This window comes from Fundulus heteroclitus, chromosome 2 (assembly GCF_011125445.2).
Source record: "Fundulus heteroclitus isolate FHET01 chromosome 2, MU-UCD_Fhet_4.1, whole genome shotgun sequence".
Taxonomy (NCBI): domain Eukaryota; kingdom Metazoa; phylum Chordata; class Actinopteri; order Cyprinodontiformes; family Fundulidae; genus Fundulus; species Fundulus heteroclitus.
The window spans coordinates 15,860,223-15,875,192 of NC_046362.1; positions in this window are offsets into that span (position 1 = coordinate 15,860,223).

The window sequence follows — 14,970 nt, forward strand, 5'->3', positions numbered from 1 at the left end:
TGGCTGGAATCAGAGCTGCAAGTCCTTTGATGTATTTTTCGACCAGTTTCTATATCTGAAATTTTGTCTATTCTTATTGATGAAATAGCTAAAGCTAATTAAGATTGATGGGAGACTATGTGAGAACAACAGACTTAAAGTCTTGCCATACATTCTTTAGGATTCAGTCAAAAATCCAGACTTTTATCTAAACTCTGGCTGGATGGTTGGAGTTGTATTGCTGGAAGGTGAACCTCAAATCTGGCCTCAAGTTTTATAAAGAGTATAATATGTTTTCTGTTAGGATTGTCCTGTGTTTGGTAGCATTCAACTTCCCATCAAGTTATTGCATTTATTAGATTTATTTGATAGGAACAGACAAACAATAACATAGACATAGACTGAAAAACGGCAGTCCCATGCCTGTATCATGGTGCTAATAGTTTGCAGCACTTGTTCCTAAATGGGCTTTTGTAGATAGTGTATCTAAAACTATCAAAAAGTGGAATGTAATAATAACGTAAAATAATAAAATATTATATTGACAACATATGGAAAATAAAATATATAAAGCAAATAAAATAAGTACGACAAGAAAAAGGATACATTAGGTGTGGATACGATGCTGTTTTTGACATAGCCAGAGTTTAATTTGTATTTTGTTCCTCCTGTCAATTTAAGGAATTGACAGGAAGAGGTGTACTTTCTCACCTAAAATCATCTCAAAACAACTTTTTGTGATAAAATAAAGTTATAAAATACGTAGTTTTGTAAACTCCTCATCTTCTTACTGCTCTGTATTCCAGCCTTGTGGCGGAAAGTTTTTCTTAACACACGCAACCCCGCTTCCTCAACAAGTCTTGAGAAAGCAGAGAAATACAAGGTCGGGTGGGGGACCAAAGCTATGGGAAAGTAAAGGGCAGGGAAAGTGAAATTTGTCAGTTAAATGTGTATGGAAACTCTACCTGTGATTTGCAAATTCTCAGGCTTCTCAAAAGCCCCAGACTTTTGAGTGGCTATGGAAAAGGGGCTAATGATTAGATTTGATTGGCTTTTGATACAGAGCCTTCAAGGCCCAATTGAAGAACCTTCCCAATGATTTGAGTACAGCTTGGTTAGTCTGTGACCAGACAGCAACTCCAAAAAGGATTAGGAAAATTATCCAAAAAGGATAATTTGAAGTTGAGGAACGTCACTGCACAGTGAAGTGTTTTGAACATTTTCTAATAATATTAAAACAATTTATGTTTGATCTAACAGTTTTACAGATATTATCAACCTGGCTTTTAAAATTTAGCTGAGCATCCAAAATCATTCCCAAGAATTTTCCCGCAATACTTGTTCAATGGGAAACTCGTTGATCCAAATATATAGGGACTGTGATAGAGCTTTCTTTATTGAAAAGCAAAAACACTTTATTATCGTTTTATTAAGAGTTAAGCAGGAGTCATTTAGCAACACTGATATTCTCTCCAAGCTGTTACTCAGTTTTTTACAGACTAAGATACTATATTAAATTATGTCAGCAGCATACATTTGCAGGTTAACATCAGAACAGATTTCAGGGAGACTATTAACATAAAGGCTGAAAAGAATGGGACCTAGGACAGTTCCTTGAGGAATCCCTGTTTCAGTTCCATAAAAGGAAAATTTACTATTATTTATAACAACACATTGCTCCTGATCTGTTAAGTACGGTATGACTGAAACCAAGACAGTGATCTTTGAGATTAATAAATTGTGGTTCACTGTGTCAAAGGCCTTTTTTTACCATCAAGGAAGAATGTGCCAAAGGTTTGACCCCTGTCAAGTCATTGTTTAACCTGTTCAAGCAACAAATACATGGCGGGCTCTGTCTAATGATTGTGCCTGGATCCAAATTAAAGAGTCGGAATAGCTTCCCTGTCTCTGCTGAAGAAAAGCTTCCTCACGGCATGATGGTGCCACAAAATGTTTTTCGATTGTGTTGCTGGTGTGTTCTGGGTAACCACCTGAGCGCTAGGTCTATCTGGCTCCTGCAAACTGCTGAAGGCACTGGATTTTTTTCAAGGAATTTAGAGTAAAATTAATTTGCCAAAATATCAATAACTTTCACTACCCTTCAATAATTATTCACTACTTTGTGTAGCTCCCTCACAAAGCACCATGATATAATATCCTTAAGTTTGCAGTAGGAACATGACAAAACTTGAAAATGTTCAAGGGGGTGAATAGTCATTCAAAGGCTCATGAATTAGTGATATCAGAGCATTTATTTTGTCATGAAAACTGTAGCTTCACAACCAGAATATGGATGCTGGCGTGATAAAAAAAAAAGAAAAAAAAGAAAGAAAAATAGGAAAAGGGTTTAATTTTCTGTTAGTTTTTTACAACTATGACAAAACGGTGACAAACTGCAAAAGTCTTCAACCTGTCACATATTCAATTCCTTTCAATTTAGTTAATTAATTTAGTGCTAAATTCACAGCAAATTTCATCTTCCAATTATATAAAAAAAATAATTGAATCAAATCCACCCAACTATATAAACTGATTCAAGTTCAGTCCAATACAAAGAGAGTTGCACATATTTTCAGTAAAAGCTTAAAACAGGAAACATGTATGTTGTCATTTATGCCTAGGGATGGTTCCCAAAACAGTGTTGGATATATGCAGATGTTAAACTAATGCCCACCCAGTTACAGAGGCTTATGCTGAAAACAAAAACTGGTGCAAACCCTTGGTGTCGCTGCATCAGAAGAGCAGGAGTCAGATTTTGGCAAATACCTAGGAATGGAACGGTGTACTTTAAAGGTATCACTTTACACCTTGAGTTGTTCCAAAATCGACTCTATAACTCTGCAAGGGACTTTAAAGAGGTGCAGAAAGCCGCGTACCGAACCATAGAAAGAGTTGGGTACGCGGTCAGAGAGAAGCTGAACCATTTTAACTGCACTCGTTTGATTCACAATCCTCTCAGTGATCCCAGCCAGGGGGAGGGATTTTCATCTGTGAAGATCAGTAGGCAGGCTTAACTTAAAATGTCAAACGTTTTACTTTGACTTCATGGGAGGAGAAAAAAAGACAGTTCAGAGGGCCCGACAGACCTCATCCTACCAAGAGTTTTTCCCCTTCCTACTTTAAAAGCAGGCACAGACTGGCTCATTCATGGTGCCGAAGCAAAACAACGAGGTGCTTCATCCCTGAAGGCCAGTGATACTTGATCATCTTACTCCCGCCAATTAGAGCATTGGGAGAAGTCATTTATTTCGCCCCGGTTACAGAAGGTGCTAAACTCCATGAACCATCCCCTCACGGCAAAGCTGAAATTTCACCCAGATCAGCCGTCGCCCTACAGAAAGAAAGAGGGATATTGAGGGCTAAGTCAGTTGATGTTCTGGAGACGATGCTTACCAGAGCAGTCCCTGCCATATACGAGAGCAAGGGAAATGGCAACCCATTTTTTATCATTCCAAACCTGGTCGGAGAGCTAATGGCTATAATTTATTGTTTACAGCACGTTTATGAAAACTGCATTGAGAAATATTTGCAGTTCGATCTGTTAGAGCTATGACCTGACACTAGTATTTTTTCATGTCATGACCTAATCCAGGGTTAAAAGTGACAATTAGTGCTTGATTGCATTGAGGGCCCCCTTCAAAGCAAAAATGTACCAAAAAGTTTTAAAAAATGCCTGGTGATTGGAAATAGGGTTTTTTCCCCAACTCCATCTGCCCTTTTGAATGAGTAGCCAGTCTAGAGGCCAAAAATCTGATGTTTTTCCAATCATTGAACCAAAGCATGTCCAGATTAATCTATCAACAACACTCTTCAGTGTAGATGTCATTACTGAGTGAAGACAACTTAATGTTAGTTATCAAGTAATATTCTGAGGAGCAGAGATGTGTAAAGAGTTATTTCTAAACAAATTGAGTTTTTTGAGCTACAACACAACAAAATTTAGCAGAAAATAAGCATTTTGAGTAAAGTTTCTTCATTTTATCTGTTTGAGCTTTCAACCTGTTTTCGTTGTTTCAACTTCCTAATCCCAGTTCATTGAATCTGCTGGATTTAACACTGAAAAGTTTAGATGGGTTCTAGCCCAATGTTTCCTAAAAAATAAACGGAGGTAGGGAATTTTATCACACCTGCTGAAAACATTTGCCTTTTCATACAAAGTGTGTCCATATATAGCACACATATACCCTACATGTCTTGTACTCATGAAATCCGTGGTTTCGAAGCCCTGTTCAGCTTTTTGCTGATGTTTGTCAGGTTAATGAAAAGAGATAGATGGCTGCAGCAGAAAAACAGACAACTTGAAGACAGTTTCAATGTTTTGCAAATTAGACCAGTTTACTAATTTTGTTTAATTTAAAATCTTCATTATTTTGATATGTACATTTTAGAGGAGACTGTCAAGTACCTCTCTCATTAAAATGTTGGAAATAAAAACAAACATATTGCTTTATAATTACAGCATCCTGTCCGAAACTCTGTTCTATGTAGGAAAAGTCACCATTAGTCAAGGAGTTCTCACCATGCAAGCATTTAAATTTCAACAATTAAGGAATCATTTTGCTTGATGTATGTTCACATATATGTTTGAAGGCTGTGTAGCATGCTCTCTCTGATATGGATCACCATACCAAAAATTATCAAAAGGAAAATGTTACTAAGATGTCTATTTGATTGTTTTAGCATATTAAGGACATTATTAACATTAACTATTGCCTTGTCTCTTTTGTAAAGGTGTGTAATTTATATAAAAAAAAGAAATTATGAATTATTTTTATTTCATGTATTCAAAGCAGAGTTTCAATACGTTTTAAATTGGAAAGTTTTTGAGGATTATTTAATATAGAGATTTTATATAAAAAAAATCCTTATATATTATTTAATATAGTATAGACCCTTTGATGTCTAAAACAATGAGATGTGATGGCTTATATACATACAGCCATGGTTCTCTCACAAATTTACTGAAAAGGAATATACCCTGAGCAACAAACAGCACCCTCTGCTGTGTAGAATGGGTTCTTTTGACAAAAAACACACTCCTCAGGATGAAGGGGAAGCAAATCTATTCCAGAATCTACTTAAGGAAACACTATGTAAGATTATTTAAAAAAAATAAAAATAGAAAGGGAAAATAATAGCAATAGATAAATGGTAAAACTAGGTTCAGTGAACGCTGAATTGAAAAAAAAAAAAAAAAGATTTTAGAAAACAAACATTTAAAAAGGTGTTTGCTTGGTTAACTCCAAAACCAAACCACTATCCAAATTATTTTGGCACAATACCAAAAGTAAATGATTATATTTCTGGCACAATAGATGAGGAAACATCTTTGAGAATACCAAGCAATCTAAAGCACCAGCATAGTCATACATTCTCTATAATCTCAACACTTTATGAATAACCAATCATAAATTCCCACCAACAACAGTGCAGGTAAGGAAATCCAGCTATTTACATGATAACATTTTTATTTCAGGTAATGTTTTCACAAAATGCACATTCATCGATTGTTGTCATGCTGGCACGAATCAATTTAAGCAGAATTTGTCAATTTTTTGTTTGAACTGGTGGTGAGGACCAAACAACCAGAAGTGCTGGTCGCTGGTCCGTCCCAAACTTGGGAAAAGGACATTTCATCCAGAGGCTCTGCCCAGAGCTCCAACAATAACACCTCCTAACTGAAAGGAAATTCCTCGGCCTCCTCTGCTCCCTGCTGGAACGTGTAGCTCCATTAATCTTTCACGGATAATGAGGTAATTTCACGTTATGATATTGTTGTTTTCTTTACAGTCGTTTCGGAAAGGTATAACCAAGCTCTTCCCTGCTTGGTAAGAAGAACAAGACGAGGTTAGTGAGTTTTGTTTTTCATCGAAAAGCATACATAAAAAACAATGATGAAATAAAGAAAATAAATGGTGGTCCATTGTGTCGGTGGTAATGCACAAAAAGGAAATAATAAGCTATGGAACGGAGTGGGATTTAGTGGAGAACTATGCTCTGCCAAAGCCAGCTCTGAGCCATGCTCTGAGACGATGTGATTGTGGCAGCGGCCATTCTGGCCTTAAGTGGAAGTGACAGTGTGTCGGAGAGACATGTTACAAGTCAGAGGAAATTGGAGGTAAACAGATAAAAAGAACGCAATCTCTGCTGGAAGCAGCAAGGAACAGGGGGCAGGAAATAAACCTGTATTTAAGCTGATTACCCGAGCAGAGTCCCAGCCCCTTTCAGCAGCTCCTGACCGGCCGGCCTCAGCGCTGCCAATGTTGTTAATTAGAGGTTTGCTGAGGGGAAAAAAGGCAGCCTTGTCAGACTTGCAGCAGTGTTAGTGATGGCTGGCTGGAGGGGGACATGCGGAGCTCTTAATTGGGTCTGTATGCTGTATCGGTGGCTGGCCGGAGCGCTGGTGATGATTGCTGTGAGCAGGTGGCCGTGGTGGCAGCTCCACGCAGGCCATCCCAGGCCAGCCTGTCTGTTCTTGTCAGGACCTGGAACACTGAGCAGACAGCCCCTCCACAACACCTCCCTGGAAACACAATGTAACCCGGAGTCATGGAGGACTACTTCCTGACAGTCCGGCCATGGGAAAGAGGAGGAACACGTTGCTCCTTCTGACAGCATTAAACCCCAACCATCTTTTAAACTAAATGTATAATCCAGAAATGGGTTGGTTCCCCAGACTATGCAATCTGCAAAACCACTCTTATCCATGAATACTTTAAAACATGGGTTTTACAGGAACATTTCAATTACCAGACTTACAAGTTTCCTATTGTGTAGATATAAGGTGAAAGGCATAGTTTGAGGTTACTGAAGGGATGTATTGTTTAAGTTTTAACAGAAGTTCATGACTTACCTGCAGTAATTGTTTTCTTGGCATCTTGATTTAGTAAAAATCCACATTACTTGGTCCTGGAGGCTGAAGATCCAAGACCAAGGTTGAACCTTTTTGACAGTCACCAAATTTACATCGGGTGTATTTATAAAGAAGCCAATAATGCATTCCTCAAATGATGTCAAATTAAATTTAGAACAGCGCAGCCGCATGCGTCCCGGCCATCTTGTGGTCGTACAAGCAGAGCGGTAACGCTTGAATAGTTTACTTGTACGAGTCAAATAGTGAACAGATCTGTCCTGAATATTGCCTCAACAGACAACAGACATGGCAACAACAAAACACCGCTGCTGTGTTGGTACCTGCTGGAGTGACGCGCAATATGATGAAGGAGGCCATATGAAGTTTTTTTTCCATTAATTTAACCATTGATTTAAGGATTGCAGAGAAATGTTAGCGCTGGACTTAAGCTTGTAAGCGAGAGGACTTTACTATGGAAACTGATCAACTTACTATGTAAAGTGTTTTTGGTCAAAGTAACTACCCAACTGAAAACTAAGGAAGCATAAAAAGTATTGTGTAAATAATTACTGTTTAAATAACCAATACAAGACAGCTTCTGTTTTGGCTGCTGTCAAACCAACTGACCATCTTATACCAAGAGAGGCTGGTCAGATATTAAATTCTTCTAACCTTTAAACATATACTTCAAAAAATACAGATAAAGACTACCAGGTTTAGATAAGGTGAATTTATTTAGAAAGCATGACTAATTTTAATGTATTTCTCACAGTACCCTCCACATTTACTGGCAACTATTTCAAGGATTTATAAAAAGCCTTAAAATATTTGCATTCCACTGTACTTGAAGATGAGCTTGACAAAACAAATTTGAGTAAAATCAAAGCTATGTTGTTTGTATAAAAAATAACCACCAAACACATTAATGATTCACGACTTCCTGTTTTTCAGGGTATAATTGTAACTGCTCTTGGTGACAAAGACCCACACACCAAACAATTCTGGAAGAAGAGCTGCAGCTGTGGTAAAGAGAGGAAAACTCATTTTACACATTGGACAACTGCAGGGGCATGTATGAGAAAGACAAAAACATAATATTTAACCTTTAAACTTGTGCATGGCTCCTTTGGACCAAAAGGTTTCTTTGGGTCAATAAGTGTAGAGGGTCACATCGTGAAAACTCCCACAAACTAACAGAAGTTTGAACTTTAATTTATGCTTTGACCATAAACAGAAAAGGCAAAAAAACATTTATTCATCTTCCAATAAAACATTAAACACCAAGTGTCCATCCTGATAGTGTTAACTAAGTCTAACTTTAAGTTTCTTTGGTGTTCTAATTAGAGCTGTGCAATATTAAGAAACAATGCAATTGTAATCAAGTTTTTGAATATTTCTATATTGATTGCAGTTAAATCACTTGTTCTTCACTCTTCTCTCGTCCCCTCTTTTATATCGCCACAACATCCCGAGCATTCCCTGAACTTCAGCATGTGAGTCACTAAGATCTATGCAAGATGTAGGCTTCAAGAGAATCCATCCAGCTAGCAAAAGGTGTTATTGTGACCCAAAGGGTGACACGAGGAACTTGAAATATCTATGGCAACCCAATATTGCATCCAAGCAATCCTATTCATAGCTATTTATTACGCAGCATCTCCTGCAGAGTCTAGACAAAGGTAGCTTTGGGATGAAAATCTGGCAACCCAATTTCAGCATGAAGGGGATCAAAATGTAATCTAGACCTGATTTTTACAAAGAATTACAAGGTCCATAATGTCCCAGAATAGTGTATCAAATACCAGATTTAAAAAAAGGCTGGGTACATACTAAACAAAGAGGATTTTAAATTTTCAACTGCTTTTTTGCTTTTTTTGAATTACAAAATGGCATCATTTTTATAGGAGTCACGATGTTGCTTTTCTTTAGCTGCAGTGGGATTTTTTTTGGACAGAAGTTGGCATGAGTGTCATGATTCAATGGGATTTTGATGAATGCTCCAAATGAAGTGTAAAATAATCTATCATTTGAGGATTTGGCCAACAGACGTTGTGGAAGGCCATGTGGAGCGCCGCTTGCCTGGAAAATGACAGGAAACAGTAGAATGACATCAATTATTGCACAGTGTTGGGCCTGTTTAATGAAACGGAGAAATCAAAGGGGTTCTTTAACACCTTCAAGTTTGTAGAGTTCAGCTTGAAGACTCCAGTGGTGAATTTGAAAAGGGGACATATTTCATGAAACCACTGACGAAACTAGAGCCGGGTTGAAATCCAATCAAAAATAACATCACCCCCCCCCATAATTCCCAGTGACTAATCTGGCTGTAATAAATGTTATTTTCATTTTTGCTTTCTCCAAAGGTTACAGCCTCAACCTGAAGGGAAAGCAACCTTTTCCTTTCTTTTTGGTTTATATGCCTGGCTTTCAGTTTGTATTACAAAAGTTGATCTGATCTTATCAACAAATCCCAGAAAGCACACAGACGTATCAGAAGCTTTGTATGATGACCTTATAAAACCTATAAGTATAATACATTACATACATTATTTATGACACATAACAGATTGTTAATCTAAAATACTATCACTTTACTTTGCTCTGTCAAGACACTCAGGATCTCTCTCTCTCTCTCTCTGTTCTTTGGTCCTCATCCAGTAGCTGAAGCCACAAGAAGGGGGAACATTTCTAGACCTTTAGCCACCTTACTGGGCCAAGAAACTCACAGCATGTGAAAGAACAAAACCTAAAGAGGGATCATTTGTTATGGCTCGTTCACATGTCTGGAATGTTTCAGTTTGTGCGCTTAGATTATCAAACAAGTCGGGGAGGTGTTCAAGGGGATCTGTGACGTTCATATGTCGGACGATCAAAGCTGGCCGGGTCCTTAAAATGTTCACACTCAGCTGCGTCCTTCTTGGCCTTCCTCTGCTTTAGCGGTGGGTGTTAGGCTTCACTATGGAAATTCCTGTCAGTAAATGGTTTTGTCAGGCTGTTCTTATATTCCTTTGACGATTGGGCTGGCTCAGAGCTATACCTACGCTGGGATGAGTCATCATTCCTACATCTAACATGTTTGGTTTATAAATAGTGTTAGACTAATGCAGACTTGTCTATATAGTAAAGTAGCAATATAATGAGAATATCAAAGTATAGGATAAATAAATGTGCATTGTACGAGAAAATTTAAATGTTAATAAGATTCAGAGATTACACCAAACAATGTCTTTAAAAATTAAATTCAATTAAATTTTATTCATATAGCGCCAATTCATGACACTTGTCATCTCAAGGCACTTTCCAAAGTCAAATTCAATCATATTATACAGATTGGGTCAGATTATAAAGATTGGTCAAAAATGTCCTATATAAGGGAACCCAGTAGATTGCATCAAAGTCTTGACAAGCTGCATTCACTCCTCCTGAAGAAGCGTAGAGCCACAGAGAAAATCGTCTGCATTGTCCATGGCTTTGCAGCAATCCCTCATACCGAGCATGCATGAAGCGACAATGGAAAGAAAAACTCCCCTTTAACGGGAAGGAAAAACCTCCAGCAGAACCGGGCTCAGTATGAACGGTCATCTGCCTCAACCTACTGGGGGTTAGAGAAGAAAAAGTTGCTTTACAGTGGAATTTGTTTGAATGTAAAGTTGATGCTGATGTTTATCTTTAGGTCAGCTAACTATTCCACATTTTGTGCTTTCTAATTGTCAAAATGGATTCCTTCAGTATTATTTTAGAGCTAAAATTTTGAACTTAAATAAAAGTCCATCCATGCATCCATCCGTCCGTCCTTTGTCTTCCGCTTATCCGAGATTGGGTTTCAGGGGCAACAGGTCCAGGAGAGAAACCCAGACATTCCTCTCCCCAACGACATCCCCCAGCTCATTCTGGGGGTCCCAGGCCAAGTGGGATATATAGTCCCACCATCGAGTTCTGGTTCTTTCCAGGGTTCTCCTCCCGTGGGACATGCCCGGAAAAATCCCCAAACGGAGACGCCAGGGGGCCATCCTGATCAGATACTGAAACCACCTCAACTGGCTCGTTTCGGTGTGGAGAAGCAGCGGCTTTCCTTTGAGCTCCCCCCAGATAACAGAGCTCCTCACCCTGTCTGAGGCTGAGCCCAGCAACCCTCTGAAGAAGCTCATTTTGGCCGGTTGTGTCGTTCTTTCGGTCATGATTCAAACCTCATGATCATCATAGCTGAGGGTGGCAATGTAGATGCAACGGTAAATCAAGAGCTTTGCTTTTTGGCTCAGCAATCTCTTCTCCACAACAGAGCGGAGCAGCGGCCGTATTACTGCAGATGAAAGCGCAATCCGCCTGTCTGTCACTAGTGAGCAAGAAACCAAGATACCAAACTCCTCCACTTGAGGCAGAGACTCAACTCAGAAAGAGCAATCCACCTTTTCCCAGCAAATAAAAGCATGTTTTCAAATATCTAATGCTTGAACTGATTGTAATCAAACTTAATTCTTTCATAGATGTGTTTAGTTTATCTAATGAAAGGCTTCTTCACAGGTTAAGCATCATGCAAGCATTTAGCAAGGCCTGAGCAACTGATAATCTGCATCTTCATCTGAGCTGTCTGGCATGCACTAAAACAGAAGAGAATGGGATGCCAAAAGTCTCCAGCAACTACAAAGCATGTTCACCACATAGAACCACCAGCGTGGAGTTTCCTCATACTGGCCAGCAGGTTGGTGTGTAAATCTTCTCACACGGTAAGGTGAATCTTTTTTGGTCAACAGCTGCCATAAAAGAAGGGAAGAAAAAAATATTCCTAAAAAAAAAAGAGATTTGATTTCTTCAAAAGCTGCTAGCATGAGCAGCAGAAGCCTGATGTAAAAGCTGCATCGAGCCCGGCGTTAGCTTTGATGAATAAAAAGATGAAAACAGTGGCAATTTTTTTTTTATGTATGAAAACAACAGAACAAATTCAGACTTATCATCATTTAGAAAACTCTGATGAAAATGGTCTACATTTTTTTTTCAAAAGAATAAAAATTAGACAAAATTATTAGATGGAATAAAGTCCATCCATTCATTGCCCACATGCAGCTACCTGTGCAGAGTCACAGGGAGACAGGACTGAGATGGGCTGCTGCCCATTCATCAGATGAATTACTGAATGTATAACAAAGGCTCATCACTGTTTATAATGAATGCTTGCATAGACATCATGTATGTATTTGCTGAAAGTCTTTGAAACTTACCAAGGGTTTTTAAAACTGTTCCTCGGTATACCATTGAAAATACATCAACATTATTATTAAGCAATTTGAAGTGATGCCTTCGAAGAGTAGCAGGGTCTGTTTTCTTTTACCCACATTTATTCAAAGCCATATTTGCACGCGGTTTGTTTCTCTTTCATTGTTTCATTTCCAGATCTGATGAACGGGGCCAAGCAGTTTTATTTGTTTTTTATCCCTACTTTTAAATATTGTTCACCACATCTGTAGACCGACCACCAAAAACTTGAGACTAATGGCTCACCATACATGAAAAATGAGCTTGGAGACCTACTAATAATGACTCATTACACAAGGGGAAAAATAGGAGTAGAAAAAGGAAAACACTGTGGATTTCCTTTTTGCTGCACTGACGTTTCAAGGATGTTTAACTTACAGTACCGAGGGAGGTTAACCGCTCAGACCAAAACACAAGGCTCGGGAGATTGAAAGAGTGTGCAAAACAGAGAGAAAGAAAAAAGGGAGGAAAACAGGAAAAAGTAATTAATCATGCCACAGTCTGTGAGTCTGGTGGAGGCCTCCTTGAGCTCTGGATTTGAAAGCAGGCCTCAAGAGGAAGGCCAGTGTAATACGAACATTGTGCATGGGTGGTCAGCTGGTTTACAAAATTCAGCTGTGAAAGAGGCATTTTCAAAAGTCCCGGCTTCAAACTCCCTTCTCACCCTCCCGCCTAAACTGCATCATATCTGCAGAGCCAGTCCAAGGCGAACGCGAACTAAGCTGCTGCCTGCTGGGGGATCATAACACACATCAGAGCCTTTGGATTCCCTTATCTGGCCTTCATGGAAATTGGAAATAAGACATGCATAAAGTCTTAATTCTGTGAGAAAAAACAAATATGCCGTTTTCATTTTGGGTGACTGGACACTGGGGTGACAGCAGCGCACCATCGTAAGCATGCTCTCTATCAAGAAAGAGAGAGAAAATGTTCAGTTTATTGCTGAAAAATAAGATTAATGCCCAATGTTGAGTTGCTAAGAAGGTATGGGGGTCAGTATTCATGTAGAGAAGTTAAATTGGTGTGCTTAGTTTGTCAGTGTTGAGTCAGACTTGTTCTCTGAGTTTACATGAAGTTGGACTTAGTTGAACCTGAAATGATGCAACTAAACATACAGTAGAATAGAAGACCAGGCTCATTTTAGACAATTTTATTTTTGCAAATGATCTTTGGGTTCCCTGGACATTTAGTATACCTTTGTTTTAGCTTCAATTTGTTTGCTGAAGTAAATAGAAAATCTCAGCCAGATGTGTATTTTGTTTTGTTATATCATTTAAACTTTTTCTTACTTTCTTTAAATTATTTTATTTATTTATGCTCAAAGCTGTACCTGTCGCTGCAATTTAATGACATTCCTTTGAAATTTTGTTTTTTTAAACAATATTTCGCAAGGTACAGATTTTATTCATTGTTCTGTAAATGTACCAATCTGCATTAAAAGAACTGTACTTCTTTTAATCATTCAATGTACTGACTCTTAATGCGCACACAAACACACACACACTCACAAACACACACACATGCACGCAGTTTTCAACACCCCCCAGGCTTGGAAAAAAAATATTATGCTATCTAAAATACATTGCAAGTGCAGAACCAGGATTTAAGAGGTTAGAATTTCAGACTAATTATTATTCATGTTTTATTTATTGGAAGAACTGAATTTAAAGTAGGAAGAGTGCAAAAAATTACTAAAGATATTGATGCATAATGTTTCTAAGCCAGTTTTCAACACAATCTGTATCTGTCCAGAACTGGAGAGTACAACATAAAGATAACCTCCCAAGGGTTATGCTATGATCAGAAAGTTTCAGTTATTAGTATCTCGGGTCACACTTTATTGATCGGTTGCCATGTCTACTGTTGCCAGAGGATGAGCAAACCTATACCTACAGTTGAGTGAAAATTTTGTTCAGCCACTGGTGAGACCCTCAAAAGCATTTTGGATCGTCTTGTTACTGAAAAGAGCTTTATAAATAAACGTGCCTTGCCTCAAAAGAGTCACAGTTGTTTCTGTGGGCCTCTGAAAAATAAATATTGCCATAAAATGTCTTTGCTTCTAAATTTGCCATGGCTTCTGGTTACTAAATTCAAAAGAATACTTTTTTTTAAAGATTTACATTTGTTAATACATTCAAATAACTGACAAATGTACTGGTTCCTTTTATACTGAGAAAAATATTAATAAATGGGTAGGCATGTTAAGAGTTACAACCCCTTCCGTTGCCTGTCTCTGTGCTTGTGCTATTTTTCATGCACACTGTTGCTGCAAATGAATTAATAAATAAAACAAAATTCCATGCATGCTTGTAAGTGAGACTAATTTAAATGGCTCCTTCTTCTCCACTTCACAAATTCTGAATCAAAACTCTCTTCTTTTTTCTTTAAGAAGAAATGATTTATTTGTCATTGCAATTGTAAGTTGTAAAGGGAAGTTGTAAATCTAGGCGTGTGAAATGCACAACATAGAAACAAACAACACCAGACGATCTTAAAGAGATATTAGAGGTGCTGTTGTAGTTGATAGAAGTGGGGCCACAAATCACATTTAAAGAATTGTGGATGATCACCCCATGTCGGGTCCTTAATCTCATGTCACGGCCTGAGGAATTCACAAGAAGCTCCGCTTTGTGCAGCCTCACCTGAATCCCCTGGATTTTATTTTTGTTCTCTAAGGTTCTGCTTACATCAGCTTACAAAGAAATACAGATTGATTTACTGATAAAGACAAGGGAGAAAAGTGTGTTGGTTTTTTTTTTTTTAACTACATTAAGCCGCCAAATTTACACTGCCATGATTTCCGTGAGCATCCGGCTACACACACACACACACACACACACACACGTACAGGGCCAAGTGCTGATAGACAAAAACCACACAGCGGGCCA